Source organism: Ranitomeya imitator, chromosome 2 (assembly GCF_032444005.1).
Source record: "Ranitomeya imitator isolate aRanImi1 chromosome 2, aRanImi1.pri, whole genome shotgun sequence".
Classification (NCBI taxonomy): domain Eukaryota; kingdom Metazoa; phylum Chordata; class Amphibia; order Anura; family Dendrobatidae; genus Ranitomeya; species Ranitomeya imitator.
Genome location: NC_091283.1, coordinates 344,677,772 through 344,693,795, shown reverse-complemented (window position 1 = coordinate 344,693,795; position 16,024 = coordinate 344,677,772). Strand labels below are relative to the sequence as shown.

The window sequence follows — 16,024 nt, the reverse complement described above, 5'->3', positions numbered from 1 at the left end:
TTTTGCAGACCGTCGGCACGAAAAAACTTTCAAGTGAAATTTTTTTGTCCGGTGCGCCCGCTATGCGCATGCGCTGCAGAAACTCCACCCCCTCCTCCCCGCACTTCAGAATGGGCAATGGATGCGTTGAAAAACTGCATCCGCTGCCCACGTCGTGCACAAATTTCACAACGTGCGTTGGTACGTCGGCCCGACGCATAGCGACGGACACGTACCGACGCAAGAGTGAGAGGCCTTAATGAGTGTAAATTTAAAAAAAAAAAAATGAAAAAAACGGCGTGGGCTCCCGCGCAATTTTCTGCGCCAGAGGGGGAAAAGCCACGGCCGGGGGCCAATATTTGTAGCCTGCTATGAATACCAGCCCGTAGCTGTCTGCGTAGCCTTTACTGGTTATAAAAATAGGGGGACCCCCCCCCCCCAAAAAAAAAAAAAAAATGACGTGGAGTTCCCCTATATTTTATAGCCAGAAAGGCTACGCAGACAGCTGCAGGCTGATATTCATAGCCTAGAGAGGGGCCATGGATATTGCCCCCCCCCGGCTACAAATACCAGTCCGCAGCCGCCCCAGAAATGGCGCATCTGTAAGATGCGCCAATTCTGGCACTTAGCCCCTCTCTTCCCACTCCCGTGTAGCGGTGGGATATGGGGTAATGAAGGGTTAATGTCACCTTGCTATTGTAAGGTGACATTAAGCCGGGTTAATAACGGAGAGGCGTCAATAAGACGCCTATCCATTATTAATCCAATAGTAAGAAAGGGTTAATAAAACACACACACATTAGGAAAAAAGTATTTTAATATTCTTCATTTAACCATACTTACCATACTTCAGCGCCTGCAAAAAAAAGTAAAATAATAAACCGTATACTACCTTTCCGCCGTAGTCCAATTAATAACGAGTGTCCCACGACGATCTCCCCTATAGAACAGTGACATCAGGTGATGTCACTGCTCTATAGGACCCTCAGTGACACACTGACAAGAAACAATGGCTCCTGCAGTGCATCACTGAGGTTACTCTAGTTCACTGGTCTCACTTTATGGCAATTGCTGCATGGGAAAATGTCTCACCCAGCAATGCCAATAGTGAGACTAGGGACTATTTTCTCACAGGGGCGTAGGAATACCTTGTGAGGAATACATGATGAAAGGATACCTTCCATCATTGTGTTCCTGGAGCCCCTGGAGAGTGGTCGCATCAACTGATGCTCCTGCTCTCCACGGGAGATCGTCGTGGGACACTCATTTTAATTGGATTTCTGCGGACAGGGAGTATATTGTTTGTTTATTATTTTAATATTTTTTACAGGTGACAATGGCTTCGGGGAACAAAGTGTCAAGTGATGGTGAGTATGTACTCTATGTTATATGTATTGTATTTTATATGTACTGTATGTCTGTAGTATGTATGTATGTATGTACTGTATGTCGCATGTCGTCGCATGGTGCATGTCGTCGCATGGTGCATGTCGTCGCATGTAGCATGTCGTCGCATGGTGCATGTCGTCGCATGGTGCATGTCGCCGCATGTCGTCGCATGGTGCATGTCGTCGCATGGTGCATGTCGTCGCATGGTGCATGTCGCCGCATGGTGCATGTCGTCGCATGGTGCATGTCGTCGCATGTAGCATGTCGTCGCATGTCGTCGCATGGCGCATGTTGTCGCATGGCGCATGTCGTTGCATGTCGCCGCATGTCGTCGCATGGTGCATGTCGCATGGTGCATGTCGCATGCCGTTGCATGGTGCATGTTGTCGCATGTCGTCGCATGGTGCATGTCGTATGGTGCATGCAGCATGTCGTCGCATGGCGAATGTAGCATGTCATCGCATGGTGCATGTAGCATGTCGTCGCATGGTGCATGTAGCATGTCGTCGCATGGTGCATGTAGCATGTCGTCGCATGGTGCATGTAGCATGTCGCATGTCGTCGCATGGTGCATGTTGTCGCATGGCGCATGTCGTCGCATGGTGCATGTCGCCGCATGGTACATGTCGCATGCCGTCGCATGGTGCATGTCGCATGCCGTCGCATGGTGCATGTCGCATGTCGTCGCATGGTGCATGTCGCATGTCGTCGCATGGTGCATGTAGCATGTCGCATGTAGCATGCCGTCGCATGGTGCATGTTGTCGCATGGTGCATGTCGCCGCATGTCGCATGCCGTCGCATGGTGCATGTCGCATGTTGTCGCATGGTGCATGTCGTCGCATGGTGCATGTTGCATGTCGCCGCGTGTCGCATGGTGCATGCAGCATGTCGTCGCATGGTGCATGTCGTCGAATGTCGCATGGTGCATGTTGTCGCATGGTGCATGTCGCCGCATTGTGCATGTCGCCACATGGTGCATGTCGCCGCATGGTGCATGTCACATGTCGTCGCATGGTGCATGTCACATGGTGCATGTCGTCGTATGTTGTCGCATGGTGCATGCAGCATGTCGCCGCATGGTGCATGTCGCCGCATGGTGCATGTCGTCGCATGGTGTGTGTTGTATGTATGTATGTACTGTGTATGTTTTTTTTTTTTACATTCAACACATTAGCCGGATGATGGGACTACTACTGTCCCATCATTGGCTAATGTGTCACTTACTGTCAGTGTAGCAGGCAGAGCCCGATGGGACTTGTAGTCCCATCGGACGATGCCTGCACACACACACACACAGCGCCGGCACACGCACACACACACACACAGTGCCGGCACGCACACACACACACACACAGCGCTGGCACGCGCGCACACGCACACATCGCCGGCACACACACATCGCCGACACACACACACACACATCGCCGACACACACACATGCCGGCGGGCAGACCTCCGCACACGCCGGCGAGCAGAGCCCCGCACACGCCGGCGAGCAGAGCCCCGCACACCCCGGCGGGAAGAGCCCCGCACACGCCGGCGGGAAGAGCCCCGCACACGCCGGCGGGCAGAGCCCCGCACACGCCGGCGAGCAGAGCCCCGCACACGCCGGCGGGCAGAGCCCCGCACACGCCGGTCCACAAAAACACCGGCGCCGGCGGGCAGACCCCCGGCGACCGCAGCACAGCCCCGTCCTCAGATCCCAGCAGTGAGCACACACTGTCAGCCCCGCCCGCCCCCAGCACAGCCCTGCAGGCAGCCCCCAGCACCGCCCACAGCCCAGTCACTCTTGCTGAGTGACTGCCTACTTTGGGGGCTGGTCACGCCTGCTGCTGACGTCACGTCAATTTTCAGAGCCTGGAAATTGACGTGACGTCGGCGGAAATGAGCGGCGGCTGCAGTCTGGGGGTCATGTGACCCGGACACAGCAGCAGGAATAGCGCCGCTCACAGGCGAAAACGTCAACAGAAGGTAATGGCACAATTCATTAGGGGCCCCAGGGGGGTACATTGGGGGGTTAATTGAAAGTAGTGGACAACCCCTTTAAAAGAAAAGCCATTACATGTACCCTCCTGCGCTCCCTCGTAGCTTCTTGTCCCAGTGTCAGCAGCTGCTTTATGCTTGTAAGCAGTGCATGAATAACAAGAGACTGACTGGCACTTCCAAGCTAATGTGAATAGTTGCATACTAGGAACAGCCACCTCTATATAATGTGTGCAAACTGTAAAGCGCTGCGGAATATGTTAGCGCTATATAAAAATAAAGATTATTATTATATACAATATCCAAAAAAATGTTGCAATCTATTGTGCTAAAGCATGTTAATGTGGACTATATGAAATATGAATAGCAATACTGCTCTGGATAATAAGAAAAAAATTGAGATGCTTAGCACTTAATTTGGCCAATTCATGCATGCTCAGCAACCAACTAGAAGGTGGTCTCACGCTGCTGGGACCCTACGTATGTACTGTAGTGTGAATACCTCTCTTAGGCTGAAGTCTGGATTCCTGGTGAATGTGGATACCTCTCTCAGAAAAGCCTGTATTTATGTGTAGGTAGGATCCTGCTGTAATTAAAACCACCGCATTACAGCTCCATGCAAGGTGGCCACAAGCGCCAATAATCAGCTGACAACCTGCACTATCTATCTAAGAACTATTTCACCCCCTATCTAATTACACACCCCCAGGAAGAAGCCATAATAGCAAAACATACCTAAGAGTTCCTCATCATAATCCCACTAAAGTATTAAATTTAGTATAACTGGTTCAAAAGTGTTATTAACCCTTTTGTTGGTCATTACCTGTGTATATGAATATGATGGTAACCTGATAATTCCACCTACTACTTCCCCACGTTCCACAGTAGGAGCGCATACCTCCTCATTTTACACTAGTAGCTTTACACATGGTAAATATATATCCATGCTTATTATTTAATTCTCTGTTAGTTCAAAAGTTTAGCATTATTCTAGTCATGGTATTTCTTGATATGTGTTGATTGTTATTGGATAGGATTCTCTGCCCACATTACCCTTTTTTATCATTTTTTTTACATTTTGTTTCAATAAAGAATTGCTAATACAGGGAGCGTCTTAGTCCCTTCTTTTTGGCAGTTCTTGCTTCCTTCATAAATTGCACTGAAATTTGCTAATAAAAAAACAATTTTGGGTAACTTATATTATTTTTGTTGAAATTCTTTTTACATTTTGCCTATACAAGTGAGTATACAGTAAAAAAAGACAGTAAAAGTTTCTCAACTTTTTTTCTATAAATTCCCATTTGTAGCCAATGTTGAATGTTTTATTGTCATTTCTTAAAGTGTAGTAAAAGTGTGACACCATTATTCTTAGCAGTGATCTGGGAGTCAGAGATGCTTCCAGGGGTCTTTGCCATGCTGTTCTTCCATTTAGCATATTATCCATCTATTTCAACATTTCTACTGCCCCGCAGAGCTCTTGCAAGGGTCTGCCGAAAAAAGTTTGGCTTTCCTTTTGACTCCCATTAAACTCGAAACAAGCATCCAAGCATTAGGAATTGCTTGGTTTGAGTAATAAGCATCCGACCATTTTAGTGCTCGCTCATCCCAAGTTTGTAATTTCTACAGGAGAGAAGAAAAAGAATTCCATAATTTGTAGTTCAATTTCTCTTGAGTATGCCAATACCCCTTATGTGGTCAAAAACTACAATTCGGGCACACTAAAAAGCTTGGAAGAAAAGGAGCACCATTTTGTAGTGCAGATTTTTCTGGAATGGTATGTGTCAAATCTCATTAGCAACACTTCAGATGAGCCAGAACAGCAGAAAATTCCCTAGAGCAACCTAATTTTAAAAACTACACTCCACAAACAACCTGCCTAGGGTTATAGTGATTTAGTTGCTTTATCTCTGCTGAAGACTTTGCCACACACTTCAAAAATAAGATCGACCAAACAAGGCAAGTCTTTAATGTTCAACCTCCACAACCCCTCTGTATATCAGACCAATGCCCAAACCCCATAACCTCCCTGTCCAACATCACTGAAGGGGAGCTTAAATGTCTCCTCTCCAAATCACACCTCACCACTTGGGCACTAGACCCCATCCCACCTCCTCCCAATCTCACCACCACACTTATCCCATCCCTAACCCATCTCTTCAACCTATCACTAACTTCTGGTACCTTCCCTTCTGCTTTCAAACATGCCGCAATCACGCCTATCCTTAAAAAGCCAACCCTCGATCCAACTGCTATGTCCAGCTATCGCCCAATATCGCTGCTCCCTTTCACTTCCAAACTCCTGGAGCAGCACGTCTGTTATGACCTGGTGGTCAGGACAATAATGGACCTGGTGGTTAAGAGCGCACAGAATGACCTGATAGTTACTGATAATAAAGGACGAGCTCTGGGACGTGGGAACTTTGCTGACCGCAATCCCTAAACCTATAAACCACACTAGAAATAGCCGTGGATTGCGCCTAACGCTCCCTATGCAACTCGGCACAGCCTAAGAAACTAGCTAGCCCTGAAGATAGGAAAATAAAGCCTACCTTGCCTCAGAGAAATTCCCCAAAGGAAAAGGCAGCCCCCCACAAATAATGACTGTGAGTAAAGATGAAAATACAAACACAGAGATGAAATAGGTTAAGCAAAGTGAGGCCCGACTTACTGAACAGACCGAGGATAGGAAAGGTTACTTTGCGGTCAGCACAAAAACCTACAAAAAGACCACGCAGAGGGCGCAAAAAGACCCTCCGCACCGACTCACGGTGTGGAGGCGCTCCCTCTGCGTCCCAGAGCTTCCAGCAAGCAAGAAAACAAATTAAATAGCAAGCTGGACAGAAATATAGCAAACCAAAGAAATACAAGCTGGAACTTAGCTTCTGATGGGAAGACAGGTCACAAGACGATCCAGGAGAGAACTAGACCAATACTGAAACATTGACAGGTGGCGTGGAGCAAAGATCTAAGTGGAGTTAAATAGAGCAGCAGCTAACGAATTAACCTCGTCACCTGTGAAAGGAAACTCAGAAACACCCACCAGAGGAAGTCCATGGACAGAACCAGCCGAAGTACCATTCATGACCACAGGAGGGAGCCCGACAACAGAATTCACAACAGTACCCCCCCCTTGAGGAGGGGTCACCGAACCCTCACCAGAGCCCCCAGACCGACCAGGATGAGCCAAATGAAAGGCACGAACCAGATCGGCAGCATGAACATCAGAGGCAAAAACCCAGGAATTATCTTCCTGACCATAACCCTTCCACTTGACCACTGGAGTTTCCGTATCGAAACACGAGAATCCAAAATCTTCTCCACCACATACTCCAACTCACCCTCAACCAACACCGGGGCAGGAGGATCAACGGATGGAACCACAGGCGCCACGTATCTCCGCAATAACAACCTATCGAACACATTATGGATGGCAAAAGAAGCAGGAAGGGCCAAACAAAATGACACAGGATTGATAACCTCAGAAATCTTATACGGACCAATGAAACGAGGCTTAAACTTAGGAGAGGAAACCTTCATAGGAACAAAACGAGACAACAACCAAACCAAATCCCCAACACGAAGTCGGGGACCCACACAGCGCCGGCGGTTAGCGAAACGTTGAGCCTTCTCCTGGGACAATGTCAATTTGTCCACCACATGAGTCCAAATCTGCTGCAACCTATCCACCACAGTATCTACACCAGGACAGTCTGAAGACTCAACCTGCCCTGAAGAGAAATGAGGATGGAAACCAGAGTTGCAGAAAAACGGCAAAACCAAAGTAGCCGAGCTGGCCCGATTATTAAGGGCAAACTCAGCCAACGGCAAAAAGGACACCCAATCATCCTGATCAGCAGAAACAAAGCATCTCAGATATGTTTCCAAAGTTTGATTAGTTCGTTCGGTTTGGCCATTTGTCTGAGGATGGAAAGCCGAGGAAAAAGACAAACCAATGCCCATCCTAGCACAAAAGGATCGCCAAAACCTTGAAACAAACTGGGAACCTCTGTCAGAAACAATGTTCTCCGGGATACCATGTAAACGAACCACATGCTGGAAAAATAATGGCACCAAATCAGAGGAGGAAGGCAATTTAGACAAAGGTACCAAATGGACCATCTTAGAAAAGTGATCACAAACCACCCAAATGACCGACATCTTTTGAGAGACGGGGAGATCCGAAATAAAATCCATAGAAATATGTGTCCAGGGCCTCTTCGTGACCGGTAAGGGCAAAAGCAACCCACTGGCACGAGAACAGCAGGGCTTAGCCCGAGCACAAGTCCCACAGGACTGCACAAAAGAACGCACATCCCGCGACAAAGACGGCCACCAGAAGGATCTACCCACCAAATCTCTGGTACCAAAGATTCCAGGATGCCCAGCCAACATTGAACAATGAATCTCAGAGATAACTCTACTAGTCCATCTATCAGGGAGAAACAGTTTCTCCGCTGGGCAACGGTCAGGTCTATCAGCCTGAAATTTTTGCAGCACCCGCCGCAAATCAGGGGAGATGGCAGACAAAATTACCCCCTCTTTGAGAATACCCGCCGGCTCAGGAACACCTGGAGAGTCAGGCACAAAACTCCTTGACAGGGCATCAGCCTTCACATTCTTAGAGCCCGGAAGGTACGAAACCACAAAATCAAAACGGGAGAAAAATAACGACCATCGAGCCTGTCTCGGATTCAACCATTTGGCAGACTCAAGATAAGTCAAATTTTTGTGATCTGTCAAGACCACCACGTGATGCTTGGCTCCTTCCAGCCAATGACGCCACTCCTCGAATGCCCACTTCATGGCCAACAATTCACGATTACCAACATCATAGTTACGCTCAGCAGGCGAAAACTTTCTAGAAAAGAAAGCACATGGCTTCATCACTGAGCCATCAGAACTTCTTTGCGACTAAACAGCCCCTGCTCCAATCTCAGAAGCATCAACCTCAACCTGAAACGGAAGCGAAACATCTGGCTGGCACAACACAGGGGCAGAAGAAAAACGACGCTTCAACTCCTGAAAAGCCTCTACAGCCGCAGAAGACCAATTGACCACATCAGCACCCTTCTTGGTCAAATCAGTCAACGGTTTAGCAACAGTAGAAAAATTAGCGATGAAGCGCCGATAAAAATTAGCAAAGCCCAGGAACTTTTGCAGGCTCTTCACAGATGTCGGCTGAGTCCAATCGTAAATGGCCTGGACTTTAACAGGGTCCATCTCGATAGTAGAAGGGGAAAAAATGAACCCCAAAAATGAAACCTTCTGAACTCCAAAGAGACACTTTGACCCCTTCATAAACGAGGAATTCGCACGAAGGACCTGGAACACCATTCTGACCTGCTTCACATGAGACTCCCAATCATCCGAAAAGACCAAAATATCATCCAAATACACAATCAGGAATTTATCCAGGTACTCTCGGAAGATGTCATGCATAAAGGACTGAAATACTGATGGAGCATTGGAAAGCCCGAATGGCATAACCAGGTACTTAAAATGGCCCTCGGGCGTATTAAATGCTGTTTTCCATTCATCGCCTTGTTTAATACGCACAAGATTATACGCCCCTCGAAGATCTATCTTGGTGAACCAACTAACCCCTTTAATACGAGCAAACAAATCAGACAGCAACGGCAAAGGATACTGAAATTTGACTGTAATTTTATTAAGAAGGCGGTAATCAATGCAAGGTCTCAAAGAACCATCCTTCTTGGCCACAAAAAAAGAACCCTGCTCCTAACGGTGATGACGACGGGCGAATATGGCCTTTCTCCAAGGATTCCTTTATATAACTCCGCATAGCGGCGTGTTCTGGCACAGATAAATTGAACAATCGGCCCTTAGGAAACTTACTACCAGGAATCAAATAAATTGCACAATCGCAATCCCTATGAGGAGGTAGGGCACTGGCTTTGGGCTCATCAAATACATCCCGATAATCCAACAAAAACTCTGGAACTTCAGAAGGAGTGGAAGACGAAATAGTCAAAAATGGAACATCACCATGTACCCCCTGGCAACCCCAGCTGGACACAGACATAGATTTCCAGTCCAATACTGGATTATGAACCTGTAGCCATGGCAACCCCAAAACGACCACATCATGCAGATTATGCAACACCAGAAAGCGGATATCCTCCTGATGTGCAGGAGCCATGCACATGGTCAATTGGGTCCAATACTGAGGCTTATTCTTGGCCAAAGGCGTAGCATCAATTCCTCTCAATGGAATAGGATACTGCAAGGGCTCCAAGAAAAAACCACAGCGCCTAGCATACTCCAAGTCCTTCAAATTCAGGGCAGCGCCTGGATCCACAAATGCCATAACAGAATAGGATGACAAAGAGCAAATCAGAGTAACAGACAATAGAAATTTAGACTGTACAGTACCAATGGTGGCAGACCTAGCGAACCGCTTAGTGCGCTTATGACAATCAGAGATAGCATGAGTGGATTCACCACAGTAAAAACACAGCCCATTTCGACGTCTGTGTTCTTGCCGTTCAGCTCTGGTCAAAGTCCTATCACATTGCATAGGCTCAGGCCCATGCTCAGATAGTACCGCCAAATGGTGCACAGCTTTACGCTCACGCAAGCGTCGATCGATCTGAATGGCCAAGGACATAGACTCATTCAGACCAGCAGGCATGGGAAACCCCACCATGACATCCTTAAGGGCTTCAGAGAGACCATTTCTGAAGATTGCTGCCAGAGCACATTCATTCCACTGAGTGAGCATAGACCACTTTCTAAACTTCTGACAATATATCTGTGCTTCATCCTGACCCTGACACAGAGCCAGCAAGATTTTCTCTGCCTGATCCACTGAATTAGGTTCGTCATAAAGCAATCCGAGCGCCAGGAAAAACACATCAACATCACGCAATGCCGGATCTCCTGGCGCAAGGGAAAATGCCTAGTCTTGAGGATCCCCACGTAACAAAGAAATAATGATCTTTACTTGTTGAACATGGTCACCTGAGGAGCGAGGTTTAAAGGCAAGAAACAATTTACAATTATTTTTGAAATTCAAGAACTTAGATCTATCACCAAAAAACAAATCAGGAATATGAATCTTAGGCTCTGACATCGGATTCTGAACCACAAAATCTTGAATGTTTTGTATCCTTGTAGTGAGATTATACATCCAAGAGGACAGACCTTGAATGTTCATGTGGGAAAATTGAGACAAAACACACTGCAAAGAAAAAAAAATGGTCTCAGAACTTCTCTTATCCCTCTATTGAGATGCATTAGTACTTTTGGCCACCTGTACTGTTATGACCTGGTGGTCAGGACAATAATGGACCTGGTGGTTAAGAGCGCACGGAATGACCTGATAGTTACTGATAATAAAGGACGAGCTCTGGGACGTGGGAACTCTGCTGACCGCAATCCCTAAACCTATAAACCACACTAGAAATAGCCGTGGATTGCGCCTAACGCTCCCTATGCAACTCGGCACAGCCTAAGAAACTAGCTAGCCCTGAAGATAGGAAAATAAAGCCTACCTTGCCTCAGAGAAATTCCCCAAAGGAAAAGGCAGCCCCCCACAAATAATGACTGTGAGTAAAGATTTAAATACAAACACAGAGATGAAATAGGTTAAGCAAAGTGAGGCCCGACTTACTGAACAGACCGAGGATAGGAAAGGTTACTTTGCGGTCAGCACAAAAACCTACAAAAAGACCACGCAGAGGGCGCAAAAAGACCCTCCGCACCGACTCACGGTGCAGAGGCGCTCCCTCTTCGTCCCAGAGCTTCCAGCAAGCAAGAAAACAAATTAAATAGCAAGCTGGACAGAAAAATAACAAACCAAAGAAATACAAGCTGGAACTTAGCTTCTGATGGGAAGACAGGTCACAAAACGATCCAGGAGTGAACTAGACCAGTACTGAAACATTGACAGGTGGCGTGGAGCAAAGATCTAAGTGGAGTCAAATAGAGCAGCAGCTAACGAATTAACCTCGTCACCTGTGAAAGGAAACTCAGAAACACCCACCAGAGGAAGTCCATGGACAGAACCAGCCGAAGTACCATTCATGACCACAGGAGGGAGCCCGACAACAGAATTCACAACACACGTCCACACTGAGCTTTCCTCCCACCTCTCATCTAACTTGCTCTTTGACAATCTACAATCTGGTTTCGGTCCTCATCATTCCACTGAGACTGCCCTGACCAAAATTACTAACGACTTACTTACAGCCAAAGCTAACAGACAATACTCTATACTCCTTCTAAACCTGTCCTCTGCTTTCGACACAGTTGACTACTGTCTCCTACTACAGATCATCTCCTCCTTTGGCATCAAAGACCTCGCCCTATCCTGAATCTCATACCGCACATTCAGTGTCTCCCACACTACCTCCTCATCCCACCCTCTCTGTTGGAGTCCCGCAAGGCTCTGTTCTCGGACCCTTTCTATTCTCAATCTATACACTTGGCCTGGGAAAACTCATAAAGTCCCATGGATTCCAGTACCACCTATATGCTGATGACACTCAGATCCACCTCTCTGCTGTCGAGAATCCCGCAGTGTCTATCAGCCATATCTCCTCTCGCTTCCTCAAACTCAATGTGGACAAATCTGAATTCATCATCTTTCCTCCATCTCATAGATCTTCTTTACCTGATCTATCTATCACCATTAATGACATCACGCTTTCCCCCATACCGGAAGTTCGCTGCCTTGGAGTAACTCTTGACTCTGCCCTGTCCTTCAAACTGCAAATCCAAGCTCTTTCCACCTCCTGTCGACTCCAGCTAAAAATATCTCCAGAATCCGTTCCTTCCTCAACCCTCAATCTACTAAAATGCTTGTGCATGCCCTCATCATCTCCTGCCTCGACAACTGCAACATCCTTTTCTGTGGCCTCCCTCCTAACACTCTCGAACCTCTCCAGTCCATCCTTAACTCTGCTGCCCGAGTAATCCATCTCTGTCCTCACTACTCCTCCACTTCTCCCCTCTGCAAATCTCCTAACTGGCTCCCATTCCCTCAGCGTATCCAGTTCAAATTACTAATAGTGGCCTACAAAGCCATCCACAACCTGTCTCCTCAATATATCTCTGACCTAATCTCCCGATCTCTTCCCTCATGGAATCTCCGGTCCTCCCAAGACCTCCTCCCCATCACACTTATTCGCTCCTCACCTAATCGCCTCCAAAACTTCTCCCGAGTATCCCCCCTCCTCTGGAATTCTGTGCCCCAACACGTCCAACTATCTACCTCAATCGGGTCCTTCAGACGGAACCTGAAAACCCACCCAAGGAATCTTACAGCCTGCAATGACCTCGCTGCATCCTCACCACGACCGGAGCTACCGCCTCACCAACACCGGAGCTGCTGCAACCCACCAACCTACTGTCTCCTCCACCATCCTGTAGAATGTAAGCCCGCAATGGCAGGGTCCTCTCCTCTCTGTATTAGTCTGTGATTGTTAGTTTGCTTACTGTAAGTGATGTCTGTAATTTGTATGTAACCCCTTCTCATGTAAAGCACCATGGAATCAATGGTGCTATATAAAAATAATTTTGAGTTTAATTGGTATTTTAATTTATAATATGGTGGCATAATTGTAAGTTATGCGGAATCCAGCAAGGTGAAGTTTTCAGATGAAACAATATGCAAATGGTCTCTACTGAGAGGAAGAGGACTAGAAATCTAGCGCAACCTACTGGAAGCAGCGATTCTAAAAGTCAATATTGACTCTTAAATGAGCATTTCAATATGACTCTGCCCTGTCTTTCAAACCGCACATCCAAGCTCTCGCCACCTCCTGTCGCCTCCAGCTCAAAAATATTTCCAGAATCCGTCCTTTCCTCAACCCACACTATACCAAAATGCTCGTGCATGCCCTAATCATCTCCCGCCTTGACTACTGCAACATCCTCCTCTGTGGCCTACCTTCTAACACTCTCGCACCCCTCCAGTCCATCCTTAACTCTGCTGCCCGACTAATCTCTCTCCTCGCTACACTCCTGCTTCATCTCTTTGCAAATCCCTTCACTGGCTCCCAATTTCCCAGCGTATCCAGTTTAAATTACTAACACTGACCTACAAAGCCATTCATCACCTTTCTCCTCCGTATATTTCCACACTAATCTCTCAATATCTTCCCTCACATAATCTCCGGTCCTCCCAAGACCTCCTCCTTTCCTCCATGCTTATTCGCAACACACACAATCGCCTCCAAGACTTCTCCCGAATATCACCCATCCTCTGGAATTCATTGCCCCAACACATCCGGGTATCCACTACTTTTGGATCCTTCAAAAGAAACCTGAAAACCCACGTCTTCAAGGAAGCTTACAGCCTGTAAAGACCACATGGCCACCTCAACACCATTGGAGCTACTGCAACCCTCGACCTACTGTCTCCTTCCCCATAATCCTGTAGAATGTAAGCCCGCAAGGGCAGGGTCCTCTTCCCTCTGTACCAGTCTGTCATTGTTAGTTTTGTTTACTGTAAGTGATATTTGTATTTTGATGTAACCCCCTTCTCATGTACAGCACCATGGAATTATTGGTGCTATATAAATAATAATAATAATAATAATAATAATAAAAGTAATAAAATAGAAAAGCCGGCAATTCAGCGCGGTGTACAGTAAAATCACACTGACAGAGTAGAATAGAATAGGTAGAATAAATGTGTACACATAGTATAGGTATATATATATGTCATTGAGACACACACATATATATATATATTTAATTCAGCGCTAGATAGGAAAAGCCGGCAATTGAATTACCGAATTTTCTGCTATCTCCTTCACAAACCCGACAGGATATGAGACATAGTTTACATACAGTAAACCATCTCATATCCCTTCTTTTATTACATTATTCCTCTTTAGTAATGTAAGAAGTGTCTTTGTGTCAAATTTGGGGTCTCTATTAAATTAAAGGGTTAAATCGTGGAAAAACTTGGCGTAGGCTCCCGCGCAATTTTCTCCGCCAGAGTGGTAAAGCCAGTGACTGAGGGCAGATATTAATAGCCTAGAGAGGGACCATGGTTATTGCCCCCCCCTGGCTAAAAACATCTGCCCCCAGCCACCCCAGAAAAGGCACATCTGTAAGATGCGTCTATTCTGGCACTTGGCCACTCTCTTCCCACTCCCGTGTAGCGGTGGGATATGGGGTAATGAAGGGTTAATGTCACCTTGCTATTGTAAGGTGACATTAAGCCAGGTTAATAATGGAGAGGCATCAATAAGACACCTATCCATTATTAATCCAATAGTACAAAATGGTTAATAAACCACACATTATTAAAAAGTATTTTAATGAAATAAAGACACATGGTGTTTTAATATTTTATTATACTCTTAATCCACCTGAAGACCCTTGTCACCTGAAACAAAGTTAATAAAACAAACAACAATATTCCATACCTTCCGTCGTTACAGTCTTGTCCCACGCTGTAAATCCATCTGAAGGGGTTAAATCATTTTACACCCAGGAGCTCTGCTAATTCAGCTGTGCTCCTGACTGTAAAACTTGGTGAATGAATGGAATGCAGGGGAATGTACTGTAGTTACTTTGAGTCGCGGTGATGCGCCCTTTGCTGGATGAACTCATATGAACTCGAGCCTGGGAACTTTTCAGAATATTTTCCCACGCTCGAGTTCATTTGAGTTCATCCAGCAGAGGGCGCATCACCGCAACTCGAGGTAACTACAGTACATTCCCCTGAATTCCATTTATTCACCAAGTTTTACAGTCAGGAGCATAGCAGAGCTCCTGGGTGTAAAATTATTTAACCCCTTCAGATGGATTTACAGCATGGGAAAGCCAGTGACTGAGGGCAGATATTAATAGCCTAGAGAGGGACCATGGTAGTCCCTTGCTGTCTTAGGCCGGAGTCACACTACAGTGAGATACGGCCGAGTCTCGCAGGTTAAAAACAAGCTCTGGTACCGGCACTCCGGAGTGGAGCGTGCGGCTGCATGTATTGCTATGCGGCCACACGCTCCGCTCTGGAGTGCCAGAGCTTGGTTTTAACCTGCGAGACTCGGCCGTATCTCGCTGTGTGTGATCCCGGCCTCGCACAAGGTCCTTACGTTCTCTCTCTGTCCCATTTAGGTAGGACACTACCCGCACGGCTGGTAACTTGAGCCTTTTTACAGGTGTCTCTCGTGATGACTCGGGGCTCTAGGTGTTACTGTGCCTTCGGGTGTGGACAGGCGACCTGCAATCTCCTGTCCGCCGATTTCTGCTTTGGGGCACAGTTACCCCCACAACCTCGGTCTTCCGGCCACCAGTTTCTGCGCTTCAGTGTGGAGGAAGCTCAGTCGCAGCTTCTCCAGCTCTTCTTTGCTCCTTCACACTCTCTACAGACTGTTCTGTCTCTTTCCTTTCCCAGGAGCTGCAGAACCACGGGTCTGCACGGCCCCAGCTTTCCTCACAGGAGCTGCAGCACCTCAGGTCTGCACGGCTCCAGCTCTCTTCCTGACTGACTCCGTCCCTGTCTCTGATTGACTAACTCCTCCTCCAGCCAGAATATATATAAGGGAGCCACCCACAAACTGGACCAGAGCTCCCCCTTCTATGTTGCATGTAAGTGTTAGGCTACGTTCACATTAGCGTTACGCTAATGTGCGTCGTTGTTGCGTCGGCGACGCAGCGGCGACGCGCCCCTATGTTTAACATAGGGGACGCGT

At 47.1% G+C, this 16,024-nt stretch overlaps 1 protein-coding gene across 2 annotated transcripts in view; it reads left to right on the top strand.

Annotated features, from left to right (window-relative positions):
• The window catches only part of LOC138663705 (oocyte zinc finger protein XlCOF22-like), a 469,510-nt gene that overhangs the window by 93,497 nt on the left and 359,989 nt on the right, over nt 1-16,024 (top strand). The gene's annotated exons all lie outside the window — the stretch shown is intronic.